Here is a 27662-nt window from a genome sequence, read left to right on the forward strand (position 1 = left end):
AGCAACAGATGGGGAGAGCGACACCAGAAGGCTGCAGAGGAGGGGACCAACAAGGGTTATATTGACTCTTGGATGGTGTCTGTTTACAGAGACAAAAGTGGACTCTCAAAAGAGGAATAGTAATAGAGCCTGCAGTCCCCACACCAGTACCACAAAACAGAACATCTCAACCTTCTATAGCTTAATCCTTTCATGGATGTTGTATATGCCTATACTGAAACAAGAAAGGTGATTTGAAGAAAAAAAAGATTCAACTAGCAAACTACTGCAGGTGCACAAATTCTAGTACAGAAACAAAGTAACAGGAAAAAACAGAACCTGTCCCCCTGTGGTGGTTTGAATGAATTGTCCTTGATAAGCTCAGATATTTGAGTACTTAGTCCCTAGTTAGTGGGCTATTTGGGTAGACTCAGGAGGTGTGGCCTTCCTTGAAGGGGTATATCACTGGAGACAGGCTTTGAGAGTTTAAAAGAGTTAACTGTCTATACTTCCTGCTTCTAGTTCAAGATGTAAGCTCTCAGCTTCCAGCTCAAGCCACCATGCTTGCTTGCTGTCACAATTCCCCTCCATGACAAACTTATCCCTCTGGTACCATAAGCCAAATAAACCCTTCCATCTATAAGTTGCCTTGGTCACAGCAACAGAAAATTAGCAAATATACAGCCCCCTGAAAACATTACCTATCTTATGATAATGAACTGTAATGAAAACGACTGAGAAGGTCTTTCTGACAAAGAACTCAAAAGAATGATTATATACATTCCAAGGGAACCATACAAAGAGCTGAATGAAATGTGGAAGTTAATTTGAGATTTGAAAGTATAATTTAATAAAGAGAAATAATTGTTAAATAAAACCCAAACTGAAATGATGCTGGGAATGAAAAGTTTAGTAAGTCAAATTAAAAAAAACAGTGGAAACTGCTACTGACATTAGGGATCATGTGGAAAATAGAGTGTTGGGATTGGAAGACAAAGGGGAATTGTATCACGAAATGTCAAGAGAATTAAAAAATGAACAAAACATATGGGAGCTTTGAAATGCCATGAAAATATCTAATATTTGAATTATGAGCATTAATGAAATGATAGAAGAAAATTTCCTAAACTTGATGTCCAGCCAGGTACAAGGGATCTATAGAACACCAAATAACCCAGCTAGAAAGGAAACTCCTGAAGACATTGTTAATGCTAAAACATGAAAACACAGTCTAAAGAAAGGGTGTTGAAAGGTGCAAGAAGAAATGGTTAGATCACTTATAAAGGCAGGCCCACCAAAATAACACCTGATTATTTCACAGAAACTTTAATGCCAGAAGGGCCTGCAAATATGTATTCCAAGTTCTGAAAGATCAAGATTGTCAACCCAGACTATCATATTCAGCAAAACTATCAATGAAAATGGAAAGAAAAATAAAGCCTTTCCATGATAAAAATAGAATAGAGGAATTTATGACCACTAAGCCAGTTCTACAGTCTACTGAAAGGAATATGTCAGTCTAAAGTGAAGGACAAACACATTCAAGAGGCCATAGGGAATATAAGCAATTCCAGGGCAGTTAATCAAAAGAGATATAAGAAAACAGCAACTTCACAACAAATAACAGGAATTAATAAACACTGTTAAATAATTGTCAATATTAAAGGTCTCAGCTTCCCCCAATAAAAGATCATAGATTAACATATTGTATTATAAAACAGGCTCTATCTATCCATCTTCTTGCTGCCTTGAAGGAACACACCTCAGCATCAAGGACAGGTGTCATATCAGGGTAAAAGGATGGATAAAGGTATTCCAAGCAAACAGAACTAACAAGCAAGCAGACACAGACTTACAAAATATATTTCAAAACAAAACAAGTCTGAAGAGATAGGATAGGACACTACATACTCACTAGAGAAAAAAATCTAACAAGGAGATACTACAATTCTAAACATATGTACCAAACACAGGTACATCAAATTTCATAAAAGACACATTAGTAGATCCAAAATCACAGAGGAGAGTCAACATAGCAATAGTGGGTGCCTTCAATACTCTACTGTCACCAAAGGCAGATTATCTAAATAAAGAAAAACAACCAGAAAATCATAGGACTTAAATGATATCATGAATCAAATAGATCTAGCACATCTGTCGAACACTAAAGAATACATATTCTCCGCAGCCCAGAACTTTATTAATAATTGATCACATTATGCAAAGCAAGTATTAACAAATACAGGAAAGTTGAAATAACATCCTGTGTTCTATCTAATCACAATGGAATAAAGCTAGATATCAATAGTAATAGACATCACAGAGAGTACACAAACTCATGGAGATTAATCAATATGTTACTGAAAGATGTATTCATTCCTAGAAAAATCATTAAAGGAATATAAAATAAATAGAATTGAATGAAAATGAAAACACGGCATATCAAAACCTATGGGACACAGAGAACACAACCTTAAGATGAAAGTTTACAATGCTAAGTACTTACATAAAAATTTTGAGGACTCTTAAATTAGTAACTTAATGATGCAACTAAAGGTCTTGGAAAAGCAAGAAGAAACCAAAGCAAAAGACGGTAGATCAGAAGAAATAATCAAAATAAGGGTTGAAATTACTGAACTCCTGGAACCCAGTTGCAGAGAGGGAGGAGTGATGAACTAGAAACAACAGTAACAACAACAAAAAATTCAAATAATCAAGCAAAGAACTGGTTCTTTGGAAAGATAAATAGTATTAATAAACCCTTAGCCAAGTTAGTCAGAAAAAACAGTTAGTGCAAACATTATTGCAATTAATTAAAAATTAAATAACTAAAATTAATGCAATTATAAATGAAAAAAGAGACAATACAATAGATAACAATGAAATTCAGAAAATCATAAGGATATTACAGAATCACATGCATAATCTCTCTCTCTCTCTCTCACACACACACGCACACGCACACGCACACACACACGAACACCTTTCCTCCCCAGGTATAAACCTAACTAAGGAAACAATCAAAAAGTGTGATCTCATGAAACTAACAACTTCTGTACAAAAAGTAAAAGGTCAATTAAATGAAGAGGCAGGTATCAGGGCTCATATCTTCTACTTTAAGATGGACATATTAACATGGGAAGGGAAAAGTTTTGTGGGGTCTAATCCTTAGACAAAGAATGCCATGTAACTAATTATTGCTTGGAGAAGGAGAATTAGCCTCTCCCAGGGATTAAACCCCCTTATTGGGTGTCCAATACATAATGGCAGGCCTGAAACTATACACACAAACAATGAAATGGACTCAGCAAGTTGTATTTATATATTTTTGTGTGCGTGCACACACATATGTGTCCACATGTTCGTAACAACAATAATTAAAGAAATAGAAATTATCAACTTGAGAGTGGTGAGGACATGGAGAGGTTGGAGGGATGTGCTGAAGGGAAGTTGGGGAGGGGGGGGAAGTGATGTAATTCTATTTCAATTAAGACATATTTAAAACAAACAAACAAATAAATGCATTATTTGTAGATTTCAATCCTTAGTGTCTTCTTGTCTTTTAATGTTTATAATTTCAAGAAAGTATTTTTAATATCAGAAAGGTCAATACACAGAAGAAAGAAGAACTATGATAGCTAATGTCATAACGAGCATACTTGGTAAAGAAATCAGAAATTTAATCTAAAAAACCAAAGTGATTTTTTCTCAATTCATACCATATTCAACCTTTGGCCCAAAGAAGGCTATAGAAATACAAATTTCTGTGTTACTAACCCTGTGCTTTACTCTCTTTAAGAAAATATAATAATGAAACACTATTTCATGTAAGAATGTATTATTGCTAAGAACTAATGTTTCATGAAGTATATAAAGGGGGCAATACACTTAAGTATCAACAAGTATCCAGTCATGTCAGACATGACAAGACTATTATTCCAGGACATAGTAGCACAACTCTAAATTTACTCTGGCATATTATTTCCCTAACGACATATTTTTCCTTTAACAGGAAAATCTTCCCTTTAACAACAACAACAACAACAAAGTTATTTAATGATCATCAATACTTCAGGTCTTTATTTTCTAGAATTAAAAAAGGTAAATTCTAAGCAATCATTTAGTAATTCTTTATGGGGTTTCAAATCCAACTTTAAGATAGACAACTAAATGCATTAATTTTCCCACATTTTTATTTATATCTTGGTTGTTTAAAAAAATGATTCCAGGGAAAGAACACAATTTCTTATACCCGAGTCCTGAACTTGTGCTAGTTTTTTCCCACTGTTAAGACATTTATGATAACAAATTTGGTGAGGTTTTATAAAGTGTATTTTGGGGCTGGAGAGGGCTCACAGGTTAAGAGCTCTAGATGCTCTTCCAGGGGTCCTGAGTTCAATCCCCAGCAACACATGGTGGCGCACAACTTTCTATAACGAGATCTGGTGCCCTCTTCTGTCGTGCAGGCATACATGCAGGCAGAACTCTGTATACATAATAAATACATCTTTAAAAACCTATTTTAAGTTAAAAGTGATTAGCACTTTCCTAAGAATAGTAAATAATGCAGTGAAATGGCATTGGAATAACATTAGCTGGTGACAGGTACTTTGAATCAAGGAAATTCTCAGCTAACCTGGAAAAGCATGCCCTCCTACCTTCAAGTCCCTTTGGTTAAGCCTAAAGAAGGCTCACAGATTCTGTCCCACTGTGTTGGTTATTCTCCAGACCTTGAAGACTTGGGCCTGAGGGTGTAGATGGCCCATACAGTATTTGTGCTCATTTTGGTGTATGTTTGGGGGATCTATTGCTTTTTCCAACCAGGAAAAAAAAACAGAAGGAGGCAATGACATAGTTGTGACAAAGTCATTGGAGTTTGAGTAGCACCAAATGCTGGAACAGCAGTTTAAATCATCTCACTAACTGTTTGAGGGTTACTCATGATTATATGTTTTATCAGTCACTACTGTAGAAAATACAGATGAATGAGACTAGAAGCTTGTTTTCAAGGTACTCTATATCTAGTTAGAGGAATTAAATATGTACAAATTATAATACAGGCATAGTATACTAAAAGAGAGACCAAAAGTCTCTATTGGAGCCTATAATGCAATTTTCTACCTACAGAGGGGAGAGAAATCAGGAAGGGTTGCACTTTAAGCAACAGCATTTGAGATTCCCCTTGAAAAATGATCTTTCAGGAGCTATGGATAGGGAAGTGGAGTAGAGAGAAAGGCAGTCTAGGCTAAAGAACCTCCATGATTCACCCGGATATCTCATTCCAGTCGATCATCTAAGGAAATGGTATAAAATCATAGGTATGATGACTGGACTTAAAATGTCCTTTTAGCCTTGCATATAATATTATTCTACATCAGAATTCAACTTAAGTATTATCTCCTTATTACTCTGTCTGTATTTTCTATATTCAATATTCTAAATATTCTTGATTTTTATGTTCTTTTATAAATAATATCATATGATAAAATAAAATTAACATCAGAATTGGACAAAACTAACATAAGGAAAAGAACCCAAGACAAGAAATCAGAGATCTGCTCATTTGCACGCTCAGGAATCTAATAAAAACACTAAACTGGAAGCCACAATATATACGCAGAAATTATGGTGCAGAACTGTACAGACCCTGTGCATGTTGCCTTTAGCTTCAATCATGTTGATTTAGGAGTCCTTGATGTCCTTCCTCTCTGTCTCTCATAGTCTTTTCACCTCTACTTCCACAAGTTTTCCTGAGCCCAGACGAGAAGGATTTGATGGAGGCATCCCATTTAGGGCTGAGTGTTCCAAGGTCTCTCAGTCTCTGTAAAATGCCTGGCTGTGGAACACTGTGTTTTTTTTCTTCTGTCTACTGCAGGGGGAAGAGTCTATGACGATGGGTGAGCAAGGCACTGATCTATGAGTATAGCAGAATGTCATTAGGAGTCATTTTATTGTTATGTTATTTAGTAGAACAGTAGTATGGTTTTACCCGAGATTCCTGGGCCACCTAGTTTCAGGCTCTTGGCAACCCAGACAATGTCAGGTATGGGCTCCATCTCATGGAATGGGCCTTAAGTCAAATCAGATATTGGTTGGTTACTCCCACAAGCTTCGTGTCACCATTGCCCTAGCATATCTTGCGGGTAGGACAACAATGTAGATCAAATAGTCTGTGGTTGGGTTGGTGCTTATATTTCTCATTTGGTAGCCTGCAGAGTACCTTCCTGTACCAAAGATGCTAAAATGTAGGGGTGAAGGCTCTGTGGAGGCACCAGTTCAACTTCTTCACATTCAATGAGTTGTGTAGGTGTTGTCTTCAGCAGTGAGGCATTGTCATCAGTTTGTGGAGAACGACCTTTATTATGTTCTGTTAATATGTGGCTCTTTTGCTTCTGTGTATTTTACACTGGACATTCTCTTTGTTAGGCATGCCGTTTCCTTTCTCAGTTCTTTCCCATCCTCTCCTTCACCTCTCTATCTTTTCCCTTCTCAACCGTACTTTGACACATTTATTAACTCTTACCACTCCTAACAAAATTAGTCTCTATCCTTTAGGCTCTCAAACATCTTTGATCTCTTTCATGCTTGTTCGTTACTTCTTTACATCTGGTGTCACCCAGAAGGCTATATGGTATTGCTTATCTCTACAGGGTCTGGCTTAGAGTGTAGTTTTTACTCTGTAAAATTTGCTTTAAAATGATGTTGAATTGGTATGAAAAGCTGAGAGAATTTGGGTAACAGTACATGTAAAAAGACAGTATGTTGTAGCAAACTGGTCCATAGAAGGTTTTTCCAGGCCAGTCTAGCTAGTTTTTCCTATAAGCATTCTTCCCAGTCAAATTCTAGTCAGTGGAAGAAAGAATTAGCAAAGCAGATAGCATTTTAATCCATAATTCTGCCTGGTTAACTCTATTTTCTGATAAATCATAAGATTTCAAGGATGTAGGTTAGAAATATATACTTAATGCTTTAAATTTTTTAAGAAAAGGTGTGTGTGGACCTTAAGAAGTTGTTTGGAGATTCTAGTAGGGGAGCACAACTACTCATATACCCTTAACCAAAGACCAATCCTCCCCTGTTGAGGGAAGGTCATCCTCTTCAACATACTGTGGCTTCTAGAAGGATACACCTGGACCAGTGAAGGAGGAAGGACACACTTGCCTAGCCAGCCATATCGGTCAAATCAACCTGACAATCAATAGGGTGACTGATGTGGCAGTCAGATTGTAACCTGTCAGAATGGCTAATATCAAAAACGTAAGACACTTATCCTTGGAATCTATGAGGGTGACCCTACCCAAGATTACTAGTGATGGGGGATACAGAATCTGAACTGGCTACCTTTTGTACCAAGGCAAGGCTTCCAGTGGTGGGAGTGAGACACCAACCCAGCCACAAAACCTTTGACCTACAATTTGTCTTGTTGGCCAGATGTGCTGGGGTAAAGGTAGCACAGAACTTGTGGGAGAGGTCAATGACTGGTCCAACTTGAGACCCACAACACAAGAGGGAGCCCGTGCCTGATATTGGCTGGAGGGACAGGAACCAGAGTCTGGATAGCCCAGACCTTAGATAGAACCAAATATGAAATGATTCCTAATGATATTCTACTACAGTCGTAAACCAGAGCCTAGCCCAATCATCATTAGAGAGGCTCTATCTAGCAAGTGATAGGAACAGATGCAGAGACCCACAACCAAGCATTAGGTGGAGCTCAGGGAATACCATGGAAGAGAGGGAGGAAGTATTGTAGGAGACAGAGGAGTCAAGGACACCACATGAACAAGGTCCACTGAATCAACTAACCAGGGTACATAAAGGCTCACAGAGACTGAAGTGGCCATCAGGGAGCCTGCATGGGTCTGATCTAGGTTCTCTGCATATATGTTATGGTTGTGTAGCTTGCTGTTCTTGTGGAACTCCTAACAGTGGGAGTGAGGGGTATATCTAACTCTCTTGCCTGCTTTTGGAACCCTTTTCCTCCTACTGCATTGCTTCATCTAGCCTTGATATAATGGTACATGCCTAGTCTCATTGCAACATGATATGCCATGTTCTGTTGATATTCTTTTTTTCTGAAGTGAAAAAGAGGAATGGATCTGGAGGAGAGGGGAGGTGGGTGGGGGGAGGGGGACTGGGAGGAAAGGAGGGAGGAGAAACCACAGTTGGAACGGAATATATGAGACAAGAATTAAAAGTGCGCGCACACACGCGTGTGTGTGTGTGTGTGTGCGTGTGTGTGTGTGTGTGTGTGTGGTCCAAAAGAGTGCACAGATCCCCAGAGCTAGATTTACAGGTGGCTGTGAGCTGTAACATGAGTGCTGGTAATTGAATTCTGGTATTCTGCAAGAGCAGCAAGTGTTCTTAACCACTGATCTATCTCTCTAGTTCCTACAAAATATAAGGGCAAAGATAATTAAATAACCAATCATACAACTTTAAAAAATATTAAGAATGAGAGCATAAGAAATGATCACAAAGAAACTGTAATGCAGCAGTTTTCAACCTGTGGGTTGTGATCCCCATGGGGGTCAAAAAAACCCTTTCACAGGAGTCACCGAAGATCACTAGCAAACAGATATTTACATTGTGACTTATAAAAGTAGCAAAATTATAGTTATAAGTAGCAATGAAATAATTTTGTGGCTGGGGGTTCCCACAACACTAGGAACTGTATTAAAGGGCGCATCACTAGGAAGGTTGAGAATCCCTTAATTCATATTTCTCATTAAAAAATCCATTTATTTTTATGAGATTCTCAGGCAAATGGATGACACTAGAAGAAACCATCCTGAGTGAGGTAACCCAGTCACAAAAAGAGAAACATGGCATGTACTCTCTCATATATGGATTTTAGACATAGATCTGGGGAGTGCCAGCCTACAATCCTATGGCCAGAGAGTCTGGGAAACAGAAACTTCATTTAGTGGCTGATCGAAGAAGAGGCAGACTCCCTTGGTTAAGTACTGAGCTGAACTCAAGAAAGCCAGTAACAGAGAGGGAGGACTGATGATCAAAGGGATTAAGACTGGGCTGGTTTAACCCCCAGAAACAGCTGACCAGACAAAGGTTAACTCTTGAATCCCAGGCATCAGCCTGGGAATCCAGCATGGGACTGATCAAGACCCCCTGAATCTGGGTGTCAGTGAGGAGGCCTAGGGAATCTATTGAGCCTTGGGCAGCAGATCAGTACCCATCCCAAGTATACACACGGACTTTGGACTCCCATAGAACAATGTGAGGTGCACTCTCACCCTGAACTCTTGGGGAAGGGTCTAGGCCCTGCCCTATATGAAATGACAGATTATGGACACCCCCATGGAGGGCCTCACCCTCCCTGGGGGAATGAGGGGATAACAGGGGGGGGGTTGGGGGAGGGCACGGGAGGAGGGGAGGGAATGGGAGAGGGACCTGGAACTGACTTGTGAAGCAACCTCGTTTCTTATCTAAATTTAAACTGGAAAATAAAATGAAAAAAATCCATTTATTTTTATTTTCCTCCCTCCAGGCACTCAAATAGACCCCTCCTTGTTCTCTTTCAAATTCATGGTCTCTTTTTCATGAATTTATGTATATATTCCTAAATACAGCCTGCTTAATCTGTATAATGTTATTTGTACATATGTTTTCAAGGCTGAACATTTGATATTGACATAAAAGCAGGAGGACCCGGGTATGGGGATAGGTGTTGAGACCTTCAGTGGAAGCTCTCAGATGTGCAAATCCCAGGAAGAATGGCTGGTTGTTGGAGAAACCCAGGGTAGGCAGCATTTGCTTAGTCCCATTCTTCATCCAGTTCTGGTAAGCCCCTTAGGCTACCCTGAGGCCCCCATTGTTGGCAAAGTTCTCCTCGATAGTGTGCAGATCGTTTACAATTTAGTTGCTGCATTGTTGCACCACGCATTTGGTCTACTACTTGAAGGCATCCATGGATGAGTTCCTCCATCAGGGCTGGAGATTATGGCCCCGGATGATACCAATGCCTCCAAAGTTCAAGATTTTGTGTTTAGAGTGGTTATAGAATGGTGCCTACAGGATTCCAGTTGGAAACTCAATCTTATTTTTTATGGGTGGGGTCATACTCCACTGATCTGTTGGGGATTTTCCTGAGCTGATTGACTGTGAACCTCCATGAGAAGCTGAAAAGTCATGGGTTCTCAAAGTATAGATATGGAACTATGGTGCAATAATTGAACACTTTGTCTAGCTCCTTTGTGTCCATGATTAAGATAGGGTAGCCTATCATGTTGCAGATGACATCTGCCTTTTTCTTGGCCAATTTCTGGGTGTCTTCATCCACTTCAGGGTGCTCAGGTTCTCTTCAAATGACTTAATATCTCCAAGATTATCTCACTGGCTATATTCTTGCTGTCTTCAGCAAAGGCCAATATCGCAGACATGGGACCCAGAACAAAACCCAGACTGTTTTCTCTGTCACTCCCAAAAATCTTACATCAGGGGAGGCAGGTCTACTCCGACCCATATATGACCTACATGAACTCATCATTGTCCTGAGAGCACTGACCAGGAAGGAGCTTGTTTTCTGTACCAGGTTCTGCATCACTTAGTTGTTCAGCAGGCATTTGTTGGAGGTGTTGATGAGGATAGAGACTTGTGCCATGTATTCTTTGTTGTTGATCATGATGGGCTCAGACTCTGATCTCTACTGGGTAAAACAAAATGGTTTTGAGAGGTTATTTTAATAATGGTTGATGGGAGGAGCCAACCTCTAGACCAGTTGCTGTGACTTTGTAGTAGATGAGCTCCTCCTCCTGGCACATCTCCTGGAAGACAGTGACATATTGGTTAGCACTGTTTCAAAGTCCAGGGTCTGTTGCATCTGGGGTTGAATGGAGTCCTCATTCCTACTGCCCAGCAGCTTCCCTCAAGGGACTGTGTAGTTCAGATATTCAATTAGTACCTGCTCATTTTCCATTTTGTTCAGGTCTCTAAGAGGATAAGCTGAGGCTGGACTGGTCTACTTGGCCATACTGCTGTTGGATATCTTCGAGTCTGCAATAGTATGGACAGGATGGGTCAGGTTCCATGGTAGGGTGTGATCATCTGCCTTATGCCTTCAAAACTGTCCTTGGTATAGGGTTCTGTGATATTCCTGCCCCAAGCTTTTCAATAAGCTCTGCCAGGGGCTTGGCCTGAGCTCCTCGATCCACATTTTGTTATTACCCACATAGTTGTAAATTTGGGCCTTCCTCTCTGCCCCATTCATGCTGGCAGTGGAATTTTTGAGCAGGCTCTTTATTATGGCTTGGTTATGTTTGCAGAGGTTACCTAATGTGAATGGTCATCGGGTATGGAGTTGGTCTTGATCCAGACCCCACAGACATAGTTGAAGAAATCCTAGCAAGGGTTTACAGTGGGGTCCATGGAGTTTAAGATGAAATGGGTCACTGAAACTCAGGCTTTTCTCAGACATACCAGGATTGTTCTTCTCTGGTATTTGTGACCTAAGCTGTCAGATAGGCCACCATCTCTGCTGTCAGAAACTACACCAAAATTACTAGCTGCTTCTCCATTGGAGGTGGCATCATTCAGCACCTATGAGTGCTCCAGGAACTGAAGAAGTTCATATGCAAGGCAATAGGGTGCACATTGCCCTCAGAAAGTGAGTCCATCAGGTCATCCTTGTCCAATGTGACCTGCTTGTAGATCGATATCATCATTCGTGGGCTCTGCACTGGGGCTCTGGCTATGCACCCTTTTGGGTTTGGGCTTCTGAATCAGTGCAGCTGCTTCTGCTACTGCATTCCCACTGTGTTCTTTTTACTTCATTGTCTGTAAAATCCCCTGCTGTATTATGGACACTTGGCTCAGCTAAATGGGTAGGAGCCATTTTAGGTGACTCTATGTTTGTATCAATAAAGAAAGAAACTTTTCCCTTGTTCTCTGAGGCATTACAAAGTGAATATAATTCAAGAGCTGACAGGTTTCCTCGAGCTCATGGTCTTTTATCTTTATTATTTAACTTTCTTTTTCTAATCTTCACACGCACACACACACACACACACACACACCTGTTTTGGAGTGAACTGTCCAAATTTATGGGAATGTTGAATTACAATTACAATTGAATCATATTTATGCTGTGGGTCAAAGCAATCTCATATGCCAAATTCCACAGTGCAGACAGGCCCATCAATGGTAAACTTACATGGCCCTCGTATGTGATGTTCTCTCTTTAAACTGTTACCTATACACTCCAATGTCTTTAAATTTACAGTGCCTACTTCAGAGAGTCAAGGGGAGTGTAAAAAGAAAAATAGAGAACTTTTCTAAGCTCTTTAGTGATAAGGAGCAGAAATCAGGAGTGAAAGGAGCATCTGAAGGAAGAGAACACCCCTTTGAATCCCACCATCCCATGATTACTCCTGGCTCCTTCCTTTCTTTCCCTCTTTGACTTTTCATTTTACTTAATTTAGGCAGTCTCCTAGTCTAACTCTTTTCACTCTTTTTATATATTTATCACAACTGTACTCAGTTTTTCATTTCTTTTGTATTATTACCCCACAGATGGGTACCACTTGGCTTGAACTCTCATGAATAAGAGTCTCTATCAGTGAGGTGTCAAGTGAGAGAACCAGGGCTTGAGGAATAAAAGAGACAAAGGCAATGGTTGGGACCAGAAGAAAATGGCCAAGGACAGCAGAGAGGTGAATCAGCTAATGTTGGCAAAGAAAATACAGTATACCTCAAGACACTGTTATCTTAGGACTGATAACCACACCCTTGGGGGAAGAATCAGATCCCTATAAACCATAGCCTTGACTCTCTTCAGACTGGACCTTGCCAAGTCTGCTCCTGGAGGAGGACACAGAACTAATGTTCTCTTTGCCCTTTCTTCAGGGCCTCTGAGAAAGTCATGGGTTGGTTTGGCTCCCAACAGTTTTGGATAGCCAACTGGTGTGCTCTTCATTGAAGAAGACCATTTCTCTTGCTCTCAGCATTCCTTAGTTGGCTGTAGTTTTTGCATAGGGTTGAAGCCTCATGGGCTTTCCTAGATCCAATTTAGTATGTTTATTATTGTTTTCCTTGTTCAACCAGTCATGCTGGTGAGATTTATGGGTATAGCCTCTGGCATTATTAGGACACACAATGTCTCAGAAACCTCCCTGATTCTCTAGCTCTTAGAATCTTTCCACCTCCTATTCCCTAATAACTTATGAGCCTTGGATGTGAGAGTGCCTCACACTCCCTGGTGAGGGGAGGGAAGATAGGATGGGGAACTGGTGAGAGCAGGAGAGGGGGGAGGGAGAGGGAGCTGGGATTGACATATGAAGCAGGCTTCTTTCTAATTTAAACAAAAATTGAAAAAATAGTATTCCCCCTTCTTTTGTATTTACCTTCATTTTCCCCTCCTGGGTTCTATGTATCCCAGAAACCAAGCAGTAACATGTTATATCATGATAAATATTTCAAAATTTTAGAAAGCACCCTCAAAACTCATATAAAAGAAGTGATACTATATGATGAACAGAATACAATTTCTAATTATCTAAGTAACATTTGATAAGCTCTTTCCCCTTTCTGGATATAAGTTTTATGACCTATAAAATATAGGAGACGAGCTAAATTATATCTAAGATCTCATGCAGTTCTAAATAACTCATTTAACTTTTTCAAATGGGCACAGGTGAAGCAGTTTTTCATTTAAATTTGGGGTGATATTGATAAGTATATACATCAGGGAATTCTTCATTCCTTTCCATTGCATGGCAACTACTAGTAAAGTTGAGGTAGGAGAGCTCTTTGATGAGGATCCCAGTAAAAATGATGGTGCTTATATATTATCCTAGCCCAACATGCGAGTCTTCCAACCTTATCACCTCCTTTCTCCTCTAGTCATATCTGCACCATCTTGTGACATCACCCTAAAGAAAATTCCAAGTAGAACACATTTATAAGATGAGAAATCAATGTGAAAGTAGATAAAAATGCACTGCCTATGCCAAAAGGCTATACAAAAGCTAGAAAGCAGAATATTCACTAAGAACTGAATAAGAAATAGAAAGAAAAAAGGATCAGAAGAACCAATGAGAATTAATATAGGAAGTAGACTTCACTTCTAAATATTTATACTGCATGTAGCTCAATTGTACAGGTACATCCTGCAGTTTCTTTGCCTTTACAAAGGAGTTATAGTTTAAGAACTTCTATTTGTTTTTCTTTCAGGTCCAAAGGATGAGTGATAGAGGAGTCGAATCACAGTTTGTCAGATGGTTTTTTCTGCAGAGTGTTCTTATTTTCTTGACTATAGACCCGCATGGGTAATACAAAAGCACATTAAAACAAACCAACTTATATAACCCTATTGATATGTACAAGTTGTTGTGTCCCTGGAAGGACCTCATCACTGAGGATGAGTTTATATAAGATATAATCACAGAGTGCCTTTGTTGACAGGCAGCACCTAGTTACATCTAAGACCTGAGTTCAATAGCTTTAGGGGGAATTACTTTTTTTTACTTTTCCATGTTTTCTACTCTCTTTTCTTATACTGATATTACCTGTTAATAACATTTTTAAAATGATATTATATTCTTTTCAGAAATATAATTGCTGAGCTATATATCTGGGCTAGAATGAATTTGGAAGAGAATTTAATCCCAAATTCCTCACTTTACAAATTGTAACCAAGTTCCAAAAGAGGAAATCATTTGCCAGTACCACAAAGTATATTGATATATATAATACATTGGATGTGTGTTAACTTCTAGTTCAGAAGTGTCCCCAGCTGCATCAAGTTTTGCTAGGTGAAATAAGTTACAAATAAAATTACTACTAATTAGAGTTCTAACTTCCTGTTTTTCATTATTGGAGGAATATTGTTACAAATCCAAAAGCTGTCCCTGTTTATCGCAATATGGAATAGAGAGGGGTGGGAGAAAAAAGAAAGGCACTGCTAATACAGACTTCAGATTTTAAAGTTCTTTGTTGTACCATAAAGCAGACTAGTCCCTTTTACACATACACACACACACACACACACACACACACACACACACACACAGAGTTTGTGTATACTGAAAAAAGCACAGTGTGTTTTATTTCCTAGTGTGAAATCAGGTTGCTATACAAAGGACCAGAAGTTGGAATATGACTGGAGCTAGGGATTCATTTAATCTCAAAGTACTAAAATGAATTTAATTATTTAGTAAGGTCAAGTTAAAACATCATTGGAAAAATATTGGTGTGGGAAGAAGGACTAGAGACAACATCAGAAGAAATGTTAAGGGCTTTCAGTGATTGTGGGAACACAGTCCAAAAATGGAGTCGTGTGAAGAGATTTCTGAGTGCTTCTGAGAAAACTAAGACAAGATCCAGTTCCTGTTATCTTTACTAATGACTGTGTTTATGCCTGGACCTTGGGACCTTGGGACTGTAGTAACTCATTTGCTCATCTGAAGAAGGAAGTGCATTTGATTTTTTCTTGGTATTTGAATCACTTCCCATTTGCATAGGATATCATAATAATTGTATTCCAATTAGAGGGCAAATATAGGCTTACATTCTACAAGATACCAGAACTACTAATCATATGGCTTTCTTTCCAAGCTATCCTCTAAATTTTTCTGATCAATATAATAATGTAGCCAGTAGTACCAGACATAGTTTATGTCTCTGTTCTTAGTGGCAGAGTATTACACACAATTTTTTCACTGTTCTACTATTATACATTATGGCTATAATTAGATTCATCTACAGCATCTCAAATCAAAACCACTCTGGATATCCTGCTATTAAAAATTAAAAATGGGGGGGGGAGATGTCAAAACATGAAGTAGAATGAAGTAGTGTGACAATTCTGAGTGCTTTGATAAAACTCCAAGAAATGAAGACAAGAGTCTTGTGACCTCAGTTTCTTCAAAAACAGGAATTGTTTTTGGTTTATGTTCCTGTCATCCCCTTTGATACCATTTCTGTCACATTACTTTAATTTTCTACATGGGACTATGAATGGGCAATACAGGAATAAGGGAAAAGGACAGGGAAGATGATGTACATCAGAAAAGATGGGTCAGTACAAATATAATTTTGCAGTCCTTCCATTTAGAGCTTATTTTTTAATAGTCTGGCTATCATCTATCGCTTTTTAGCTCCCTGTTTGGACCCACTGAATTTCATTACTACCACTAATACCAAGGCAAACAAACAAATTCTCAGAACACATAATCGAAATTAACTCCCTGAGGTATCTTCTGCAGCATCCAGGTCAAGTTAATCTTGAATGATAACAAAAACCAAATGGATGGCATTCTGGAGTCCTGTGTGCTTTAAAATCTGGGTAGCAACCATTAATTGCATGCTTCTGTTTCAAAGTCCTCATGCGTTGAACAACAACAGTTGGTTATGCAGGACCCAGTTCTATCATCCAAGACCACAGTAGGGAAGACTGTTGAGGGACCAGGCTTGTAGAAGGTCATCTATTTATGAGAAAAATAGTTCCTGAACAAGGCAAGGCCAATGACATTCTTTTCTTGTTTTCTTATGTTCTTTCACTATTCTCTTGTTTATCAGTGGAGCCAAGTATTATAACGACCATTAAAAAAAAACCATAGTGTCCATCTATCTATTATGTGCAAATATTTGGTATTTTTACCTTCCAGTATAGTGGCTACTAGTCATCGGTAAACATTCAAATTTAAATATAGACTAATTAAATTAAATTAGATTAAAACCATCTCATCAGTCATTCTAGTCACATTTCATTTAGTAATGACATATGGCTAATGTAGCCAATACAGAACATTTTCACTATCATAGAAATGAAAACCAGACAGCATTGTTCTTCTTACTTGCTAATCATCTGGTTGTTTTTTATTTGTACATGCCTGCCTAATGTTTATTTTACTGCTCTCAGATAAAAAGGTTTAATAATACCAATGATCCAAGCAAACTTTTTTGTCTTGTATATTACTCAGTTATTCTTGTTTATTCCTGTACTTTTTCACAGGTAACCCTTCTAATGTAAATGTGTGTGCCCCTACACTCATTTAAAGGAGTACTGTTATGTGTTTATACTTAAAGTTTACATGTAAATGGTATCATGCTATTTATCTTATTATTTAAGGTTTTTCTCTTTGAGATAAGGTCTCACTGCTTAGTGTTGGCCAGCCTGGAACTCACTATGTAGGTCAGGCTGGCTTCTAAATTGCAGTCATCCTCCTGCAAGAGCTGGATTACAGGATTGCATGATCATGCTAGTCCTCATTATTTTAATTGTTGTTATTATATACCACATTTGTAATTGTTGACACTTCTATGCATATATTTCATTTTGACATTTTATATGTTATATAATGCTCTGTGGTATATACTTACCACATTTTGCAGATTTACTTTCATTTTGATAGACATTCAGAATATATGGTCTAGCGTTGTAGGGAAATTCCTAACTTCACAAGGAAAGTTTTTAAGAGATTCATAAATGGAAATATTTGGATATGTGAGCTCACTTTTAATTATAGATATTATAACACTTGTCCTGTCCTTTATTCTTTTAATTTATTGGTAATATATTATTCAATAACTGTTGCTGTTGTTGTGATTTTTTGTCTGGAATGAGGTTTCTTTCCTATTTTTTTCTTTTTCTTTTTGTATTTGTGTGAATTTTTTAAATTATTTTTTTATTTAGGTTAGAAAAAAATCTTGTTTCACATGTCAAGCCCAGCTCCCTCTCCCTCCCCTCCTCCCCCGAATGGGTTTCCATTGGTCTTTAGATCTGAATCCCTGGACTCAGACTATGAGCTTATAAAGTCTCTCATGTCTTTTGTTTGTTTTGGACTTTTCTATGTCTTCTTTTCTTTGTCTTGCTGCCATTCAACATTCACTCTGACAGGTAGCTTCCCGGCTAAAGGTTTTACGGAGCAGCAGAGGTTAGGGACCTAATGGAGACAGGGTTACTACACTGACAACTAGAGATGTCCAAGGCCTAATGGGAAGTTTCATGTTGTCTGTTAGCTTGACACACCAGGGAAATAACCTTTTAATCCAGTGCAGCATATTTCATTTATTGTAGCATCATCCAGTTCAAAGACGTTATGAAAAACATCCCCAGAGAGATTTAAGATTTCAAAAACATCCTGAGTTTGAACTTAATTCAACCACTCTGGAAGGCTAAAACAGTGGAAGATGACCTTTAGGCACTTCATATGCCAGGCACGGTTAGGCCAGATAATGTCATGCCAAATTAGAATGTTTGTCTCCTGAGGGAGGAAGGGTGGGTAGGAAGAAGATGTTGATGGTATGTGTTTTAATTAAAATTATTCGACAGTGCTAATGGTCTAACATTAAAATATTAACAATCTACAAAATACATTAAAAACTAGGATAGGAATAGTGACACAGGCCTTTAACCCATCAATCAGGAGGAAGAAGCAGATTACTGTGAGTTCAGGCCAGCCTGATCTACATAGAAAGTTCCAGGCAAATTGGGGTTACAAAGTAAGATTCTGTCTCAACAGACAAACAAACAAACAACACAAAACAACAACCTACAGAAATACAAATAAGCAACTGAACAAGGGACATATGTTTTCACTAAGGTGGAAGAAAGGAAATGAACGCGTGTTCTAGTCAGCTCCATAACTAATGCAAGCAAACTAGAAATTAATAAGATGGAAAAGTCTAGAACAAGAATACTCGAAACTGTAGTTTGGTTTGGGGGAGGAATTTTTTTGTTTTATTGGTTTTTTTCTTTATTTTATTTTGTTTAACTTTTTACACATGTTACTCTCAGTTCCCTTTTCCTCCCCTCCCCTCCACCCCCCGGGGAGGGTAAGACCTTCCATGAGGGATTTTCATAGTCTGTCATATAATCCCGGGCAGGGCCTAGGTCCTCCTTGGGGGAGGAAATTTAAGAAATGTGTCTTCTGTTTTTAAATATATTCATCACAAAAGTTGAAACAGGACTTGGCTAGTCCTCAATGAGAAATAACTTGAGGGAGGCATACTAGCTCAGAATACTAAGAGAAAAGTCTTAGGATGAAATGAATGCTAAGGGAGAGGCATAAAAAAGTGAGTTATCTGTCTGTCTGTCACTAGAAATATTCACGAATCTGGATAACAATTTGACAACATTAAAGAACAGATTTAAGTAGTGGATGGAGAAAGTAGACTAGATAGCTTTGTGTCACATCAAGAGAAATCAGCTGCAGAAATCAGAAATAAATTTGGCCAACTTCTAAAAAGATACACAAGAAAACACAACACGTCCAATAAAATTAGGTCCCTCTCAAGTTACTCAGCCATCCATGAGAAAGCTGCAGATGACATTCACTTACTCTGCCATATTTGGGTTACATTATTTATAAAGAACAGAAATTCTGTCAAAGACAAGGAGCTTTAGGGAGCAGAGGAATGCAGTAGGTTAAAAACTCTTTAAGATCCAATCCACAGTTTTTTTTTTCAGTGAAAGTCACAAAGGTTTTTCTATTAAAATACATGCAAACTAGTCAAGACAGACAAGCATTCTTTGCCTTTGGCACCTTGGCCCTATATTTCCCTCATTAAAAAAAAACATGACTTTTCAGGAATGCTGGGCCACATTTCTCCAAGTGTCTGTGCAGTTTGAAAGCCAAATGAAATGACACTCCATGAGACTCCACTTGGCTGGATATTATTGCCTGTAGCACTCAACAACTTCCTTTCTAACCCTGGCTAGATTACAATCATGGTTTGTGGAAAGCAAAGAGCACACAATTAAGTACAAACATATCATGAAAATTAAAATGAAAATCAAATGCCAACCTTATGAAAAGGAACTAAAAGCTTCCTCAGATAGCATGAAGAAATGAAGGGAGAAAGAAAAATAGAAGCCACTCGTAGTCTTAGCAATGTATCCCAACCCTGTAACATTCTATCATTTGCCACATCTTCATATTCTATACTTTTATCACACTGTTTATATTTTAATACATTTATAATCAATATTATCAAATTTGTGATTACACAAATTTTGTTTGGTGGCACATGACTGCTTTAGGTCTCCAAGACAACAAATGCATTTTGCCCTAGAAAACTATGTCCATAAGCTTCAGATCTTGTGTTGACAGGATTAGAGGCACTTCATGGCCCAGGGAATGGCTTCAACATGAAGGTTTCCTAATTAGGATTGGTTGGTTTTAAATTCTTGATTTCATAAACCTTATTAAGTCTGGGCTGTAGAATCAAAGGTATCAAATTAATTTTAGGAGACTATGGTCTAATAACAGCTACTTGTTACTGTTATACATGCCTTTAGTCCTGAGTATACAGCTTAGTAAATACATTTAATTTCTTTTTCTCTCTGTTCCAATTATTTCATAAGTCTGGTAATACAAGCTATAAGAATAGTGACAGTAATAGATAATACTTAAGTACTGCTACTTTTGGATATAGGTAGAAGTAAAAGTACAGAGAAAAAGGGATTAGTCTTGAATGAAGTCAAAAGGTTGGTTTCTGAGTCTCCGCTGTGCCACTTAGTGGCTGTGTGATGCTGAGAAAGATTACTTAATTCTCCAAGCTCCCAGTTTCATTTCTATAATATCTCTATCTCTCTCTTTCTCACACACAGTTACTATGAGAGGTGAATGGTTTATATATAGACACTGACTTCTCTTTTGCCTTTGTGCACATGCACATGCACATACTACAGCTTCAATTTCAGGTCAGGGAACAACCTTGGACAAGAGTCCTCAAGAATCTCTTGTTTGCTACTGTGTACACCAAGCTACTTGGCCTGAGAACTTCCAGGCATTTTCTTGTCTCTGCTTCCCATCCATCCCACTGTGGGAGCACTGGAATTACAGACCTGCCTGCTGCTGAGAAGTAGTGAGGGAAATGAAGCTGTGGATAATGGAGGATATGGTTAAGAAGAAGCTGAAAACCTTTGCCCTCTCAGTAGTGGCGCTTCTTTATGACTGTAGCCTTAATGATTTTGCACAGCCCTAATATGAACCACTTTCCTCTCTGATCCCCAGAGCTACTCTGAAGACCACATTTGATTTTTCCCTTAGATCTTGACAACTCCGTGCTAACAAATTTCGAACTCAATGGTAGAGTTCGAATCCAAAGATTTTAGGTGGAAGAGAGAGGTTAGAAGAACCAAAGTGTTGACGTCAAAAACCTCTGCTGCCTTGTCCTCCAGTTCCTTTGTGAGGAAAGAAATGCCTCCAGTTCCATGAATACTGCTTTCGTCATCTTGAAACTCAATGATAGTTTCTTTCCTGGCTATTAACTCACCCATCTGTGCAACAGGGAGAAATAAAGCTTTGATGTGGTGTCTCTCCAGTTACCTATTTCTCCTGCACATTAAGGAAACAGGTCTTTTTAGGAAAAAGGCATTAGGCATTAAACTTTTTACTCTAAAGTCCTCTTCAGGTATCCCCTTATTGCCATGTCTTTCAAATATCTACAGTTTCTTATTTAGGATTTTTTAAAAGGCAGCATTTGGGATTTCCTGGCCTGGGGACTGCAGGCAGGTCAACACACCCTCGGCTGACTGTGCTAGTCCAGCCACCGAGAGAGGGAGTCCCTTAGACCCGCCTGCATCCACCGTGAGACCTATCAGGGTAATGAACTGCATGCACCCACCAGAAGAAAACCTTGGACCCATACCCACCAGGAGAGGAAGAGACCCCACCTGCACCCACGGCAATAAGGGATTGAAAGAAGACAATATAAGAACACATTCAACAACAGTAAAGCTAACCAAACAAGACCTGTATAGCAAGAACTTTGAGTCTTTAAAGAAAGAAATTAAAGAAGATACCAGAAAATGGAATGACCTACCATGCTTTTGGATAGGTATGATCAACATAGGAAAAATGGCAATCTTGCCAAAAGAAATCTATAGATTCAACACGATCCACATCAAAATGCCAGCACAATTTTTCATAGATCTTGAAAGAACAATACTCAACTTTATATGGAAAACCAAAAGACTCAGGACAGTCAAAACATCCCTGCACAATAAAAGAACATTTGGAGGCATCACCATCCCTGACTTCAAGCTCTATTATAGAGCTATAGTCCTGAAAACAGCTTGGTATCGGCACAAAAATAGACAGGTAGACCAATGGAATCTAATTGAAAACCCTGATATTAACCCACACCTATGGATACCTGACTTTTGACAAAGAAGATAAATTATACAATAGAAAAAAAGAAACCATCTTCAACAAATGGTGCTGGCATAACTGGATGCTGGCATGTAGAAGACTGCAGACAGATCCATGTCTATCACCATGTACAAAACTTAAGTCCAAATGGACCAATGATATCAACATAAATCCATCCACAGTGAACCTCTTAGAAGAGAAAGTGGGAAATACCATTGAATGAATTGGTATAGGAGATTGCTTCCTGAACATAACACCAGTAGCACAAACACTGAGACCAACAATTAATAAATGGGACCTTCTGAAACTGAGGAGCTTCTGTAAAGCAAAGGACACAGTCAACAAGACAAAATGGCAGCCCACAGAATGGGAAAAGATATTCACCAACCCCACATCAGACAGAGGGCTGATCTCCAAATTATACAAAGAATTCAAGAAGCTAGTCTCCAAAACACCAAATAATCCAATTAAAAAGTGGGGTACAGAACTAAATAGAGAATTCTCAATAGATGAGTCTAAAATGGCTGTTGGACCCTTAAGAAAGTACTCAACATCCTTAGCCAACAGGTAAATGCAAATCAACACAACTCTATCTTACTCCTGTCAGAATGCCTAAAATAAAAAAAACACATATGACAGTTTATGCTGGAGAGGATGTGGAGAAAGGGAAACACTCCTCCACTGTTGGTAGGAGTGCAAACTCATACAGCCACTTTGGAAATAAGTATGAAGATTCCTCAGGAAAATGGGAATCAGTCTACCACAAGATCCAGCAATTCCACTCTTAGGCATATACTCAAAAGATGCACATTCATATAACAAGGACATCTGTTCAAGTATGTTCATAGCAGCATTATTTGTAATAACCAGAACCCGGAAGCCACCTAGATGCCCCTCAACTGAAGAATGGATGGAGAAAATGTGGTCAACTTACACAATGGAGTACTACTCAGCAGGATAAAAAACAATGGAATCTTGAAATTCGCAGGAAAATTGATGGAACTAGAAGAAACCATCCTGAGCGAGGTAACCCAGTCACAAAAAGACAAACATGCTATGTACTCACTCATATATGGATTTTAGACATAGAGCAAAGGATTACCAGTCTACAGTCCACACCGCCAGAGAATCTAGGAAACAAGGAGGACCCTAAGAGAGACATACATGGTCCCTTGGAGATGTCCTGAGCAAATTGGAAGCATGGGGGGAAGTGGAGAAGGAGCTAGGAGAAAGAGAAGGGGAGAAGAAGAGGGGAAGAAGAGGGCACGAGGGAGCAGGAAGATCGAGTTGGGGGAAGAATAGAGGAGAGCAAGATAAAAGATACCATAATAGACGGAGACATTATAGGTTTAAAGAGAAATCTGGCACTAGGGAAATGTCCAGAGATCTACAAGGATGACACCAACTAACAATCTAAGCAATATTGGAGAGGCTACCTTAAATGCCCTTCCCTGATAATGAGATTGATTACTACCTTATATGTCATCTTAGAGCCTTCATCCAGTAGCTAGCTGATGGAAGCAGAAGCAGACACCCACAGCTAAACACTGAGCTGAACTCCTGAAATCCAGTTATAGAGAGGAAGGAGGGATGAGCAAAGGGTTCAAGACCAGGCTGGAGAAACCCCCAGAAAGAGCTGACCTGAACAAGGGGGAGCTCATGTACCCCAGACTGATAGCTGAGAAACCAGCATAGGGCTGATCCAGAGTCTCTGAATATGGGTGTCAGTTAGGAGGCCTAGGCAACCTATGGTGCCTCTGGTAGTGGATCAGTATTCATCCCTAGTATACAAATGGACTTTGGGAACCGATTCCACATAAAGGAATACTCTCTCAACCTAGACACATGGGGGAGGGCCTAGGCCCTGATCCAAAGGATATCACAGACTTTGAAGATCCCCCATGGAAGGCCTCATCCTCCTTGGGGAGCAGAAAGGGGATGGGGTATGGAGTTAGCGGGGGGGCAGGGAAGGGAGAGGGAACTGGGATTGACATGTAAAACAATTTTGTTTCTAATTTAAATTAAAAAATAGGAAAAATAAGCTTTTTCTTTGGAGGATGGCTGGAATTTGTGTATAGAGAGGGGAAAATCAAGCTACAATTACACTTTTTATCCAAAAAAAGTAAATCAGATGGTGATGAAATCCAAAGAGAAAACACAGATTAAAGTCTGCACTTTCTAAATCTGTTACTTAACTAAACACAGCTGCTAAAGATGGAGTATTTCCTTGCATGTATATCTATAATAATGCTGCTATTAGTATTCAGATAGGATGCTGGAAACCCTCTCCATGCTTAAGATATGTTCTCAGAAGGTCTTTCTCTAGGAGTGGGGATGTATTCTAAACTGATCCACTCACAAGCTCAACTGCTTATATTTTACATTCACAGTATGGTAAAAGAAGATTAACATACATTGAGTGATACTCTACCAAACATTTTAAATATATTTATTACTTTAATGCAAACAGCAGTTATGCTAAACGGTTGTTAATCTTGCCTTTAGTAAACAAGGAAAAAAATCTCAGAAATAGTTAGCTCATTGAAGTCCAGCTAACTAGCGGGAGAGATATCAGGATTCAGATCCTGCACTAATTTACTCCTGGTAAAGCTCATGGTCCTATCACATGTAACAGGTTAAGGTAACTGGACTAAGGTCAAGGGTTCAGTCTTTGATGGGGCCATAAAAATGGATTCTCTTAGTTTATCATTTATTCTACTGCCATTTATGATACATAAATATATTACCGCAACAGTCTGAAACATTCTTAGTATGGAAATAAAACGATCACACATATGCACGCGCACACACACACTACATGAAAGTAGAATGGGTATTGTGAGAGGTGAGGAAAATGCCTAAAGAGAGGGACAGGGGAACAAGATAGGATAATGGACTATATGTGCCATGAAAATAGAAAGTGATACTATTTGGGTGGAGGAAGGGGACCAGCAAGAACAGGGAAAGGAAGTGGTGGGCTAACATAAACAAAATATAATGAATATGCCACAACAAACCTTTTTTCTTTGTGTGGTAATTAAAAGATTAATAACAAATATGTGGACTGATTATGACTTATGCAGCAATCTTGAACTCATTAACATGTTGCTGTAGTAAAACAATTCCAATGAACTCTTCATATATAAAATATCTACTTACAGGAAATTAATAAAAAAGTAGAGGAGACTGACGTCGGTTCTCAGCTTCCAGAACACCTGAAATCAAGAGTTAGCATTAAAATCAAGCTATTTTTGTCAGATAAAACTTAACCAAAAGAAATGCAACAAGAAGATCCCAAGATAAAATTCTGGTGTGTTTTGTTTGCTTTTGAGAGAGGATCTCAGTCAGTTTTCCAGTGTTGTTTCCAGCTAAATTTAAGGAATTAATAAATGAATATTGACTACAGAGAGCTTTGCAATTTAATGGAATGGTCATATAAATTGTTGCACTTAAATATCACCATACCGTGAGTCAGTAAAATATCTGTCATCTTGGTTTGAGATGTGAAAAAGTAAAGGCCAAGAAAACAATAATATAAGGTTGTTGCAGTGGAGCTGCTTGGTCCCTGAAGGCTTTGAATACTGTATTTTATTCAATACAGTTTATAGTAGGGAAGAAAACTTTAGGCTAGTCAACTTAAAATGAATCACAAGAGTTCATAGTGGACTAGGAGCCAAGGCTCAAATTTACATTATGGCTTTATCACATTATTGTTATGTAATTCTGTAAAAAAAGTTAAAGATTCCTACTTTTTCTATTTAGAGGCTCTTTGGGTCTCAGATGAGGGAAATGAATGCAAGAATGCTTAGGTTCAATTCCCAGCACCTCAAGAAAATAAATAAAAGATACTTTGGCCAGAGCAAGTAGTTCAGCTTGATTAACATGCATCCCATGCTGGATTTGATCCACAATGAAACACACACACACACACACGCACACACACACACAGACACACACACACTGATTGGCTTTTTTGAAATAAATCATATTTTTGTTAAACAGTTACAGATTTTAAATAAATATCAATGGATCAATTCATTCTACTGTCATTTATGATACATAAGTATATTGATCCATAACATTCTCAAAGAATAAATAAAACAGTCTCTCACCATAAAATATGCTCTGCAATGCTTAGATTACTGTGCTTGAATTAGAAGATAGTAAGATGGATGTGGCGGTATTACTGACTTTCCTTACTACATAACCCATTTCATTTGAACTCTGGGAACCATTATAGCCCCAAGAATCAAATCAGTCTCACTCAAAGACTAAGATACCAGTAAGGAGGTAGAAATATGGGTTATGAGTTATAGGAGAATGAACTGTTGCAAAATGTCTCCCAATATCTTCCATTGTGAGTTAGAGAAAAAATCTACATTTTGCTCTTTTTTTCCAGTGTAAGAGACAGCCTAATTAGCTCTCATTATATACCTAGATAAAAATCTTACTAGAGAAAATGAATCCACTACATAATGAGACAACCTATGGATTACAGACAAGTTATTTTGACACATATTAAAAGATGGGGAGCTATTATTCTGACTTAAGTTATTTTTATTCACTCTTTCTGCTCCATCTTTTATTGGCCTCTTTTCATTTTTGCTCCAATTTTCTAGCTTTCTCAATCAGTTCTGTGCTATCATTCACTTCTTCTGTTCACAAAATGCTCCAGTATATGAAATTCTGGAAAAACTCTACTATATTCAGACAAGGCATTTCTATCTCTATCCTAACTATAATATGTTTAACTGGTAGGCTTTTTTTGTTGATAAGATGCTGGATATTGAAAAGGTAAAAACTGGTATTATAAAGACAATGCTCTAAATATGATCCTATAATTAAAGAGCCATAGCCCCTACAGAGACTTTAATAAAAGGTACCTTGTTATTTGAAAACTCATCACAGAATCTGTTGGTATGTTTGTTAATGCCTTACTCATGTACTGAACTTACAATCTTATGGTTTTTTTACATGAAGAACTGAGACTAAGGAGCTGTTTTTTTCTACTAAGTAGGTATAAAGAGCAGAAATTTGATAACTTTTCAGGTGATTTAATATGATGAAGTTGACTGCTATTGTTTTGCTCATAACCTTAGCCTGAGTATAAGAGTTCAGTCCTGCCACTTCAGGTGGCAGCTATAGCTACTGACACTAAAGTCTTGGTGGTTGCCCAAATAACTGTCACCAAGAAACTATGGGATGACAAGGTAATGCAAGGTCCCATAGTAATTTGATCCATTATAGTGGAATAGCCAAGGTAGGCTAAACATTGCATTACCTGCTACATTATTGTAGAGAACGTTGTGGCATCTTAGATCCAATGATCCACAAATACCTAATTGTAGTTATAGTCTCAGTTAATTTTTCCAATATAATTTTTATTGATTATTTGGAAGTTTCACATTATGTATCCCAATCACATTTACTTCTCAGGTCCACCCACACCCTAGTGACCCCCACAAAAAAGAATAGAAGAAAAGAAAAAAATACCAAGCCTAATTTGTGTTGCCCATATACTCACTGGAGCATGGTCAAACTCCCAGTGGCCAGCCCCTTAAAGGTAAC

General features: G+C 38.4%; 1 protein-coding gene and 1 pseudogene across 2 annotated transcripts in view; both read right to left on the minus strand.

Annotated features, from left to right (window-relative positions):
- The window catches only part of Nexmif (neurite extension and migration factor), a 167545-nt gene that overhangs the window by 12409 nt on the left and 127474 nt on the right, over positions 1-27662 (minus strand). For both annotated transcript variants that reach the window (XM_040744296.1, XM_040744295.1), the window contains exon 2: positions 25254-25309. The gene's annotated coding sequence lies outside the window, so the exon portion shown is untranslated. The remainder of the gene's footprint in view (positions 1-25253; positions 25310-27662) is intronic.
- On the minus strand, positions 8270-11657 carry LOC101840510 (annotated as a pseudogene).

The sequence above is a fragment of the Mesocricetus auratus genome, unplaced genomic scaffold (genome assembly GCF_017639785.1).
Source record: "Mesocricetus auratus isolate SY011 unplaced genomic scaffold, BCM_Maur_2.0 Super-Scaffold_100003, whole genome shotgun sequence".
Classification (NCBI taxonomy): domain Eukaryota; kingdom Metazoa; phylum Chordata; class Mammalia; order Rodentia; family Cricetidae; genus Mesocricetus; species Mesocricetus auratus.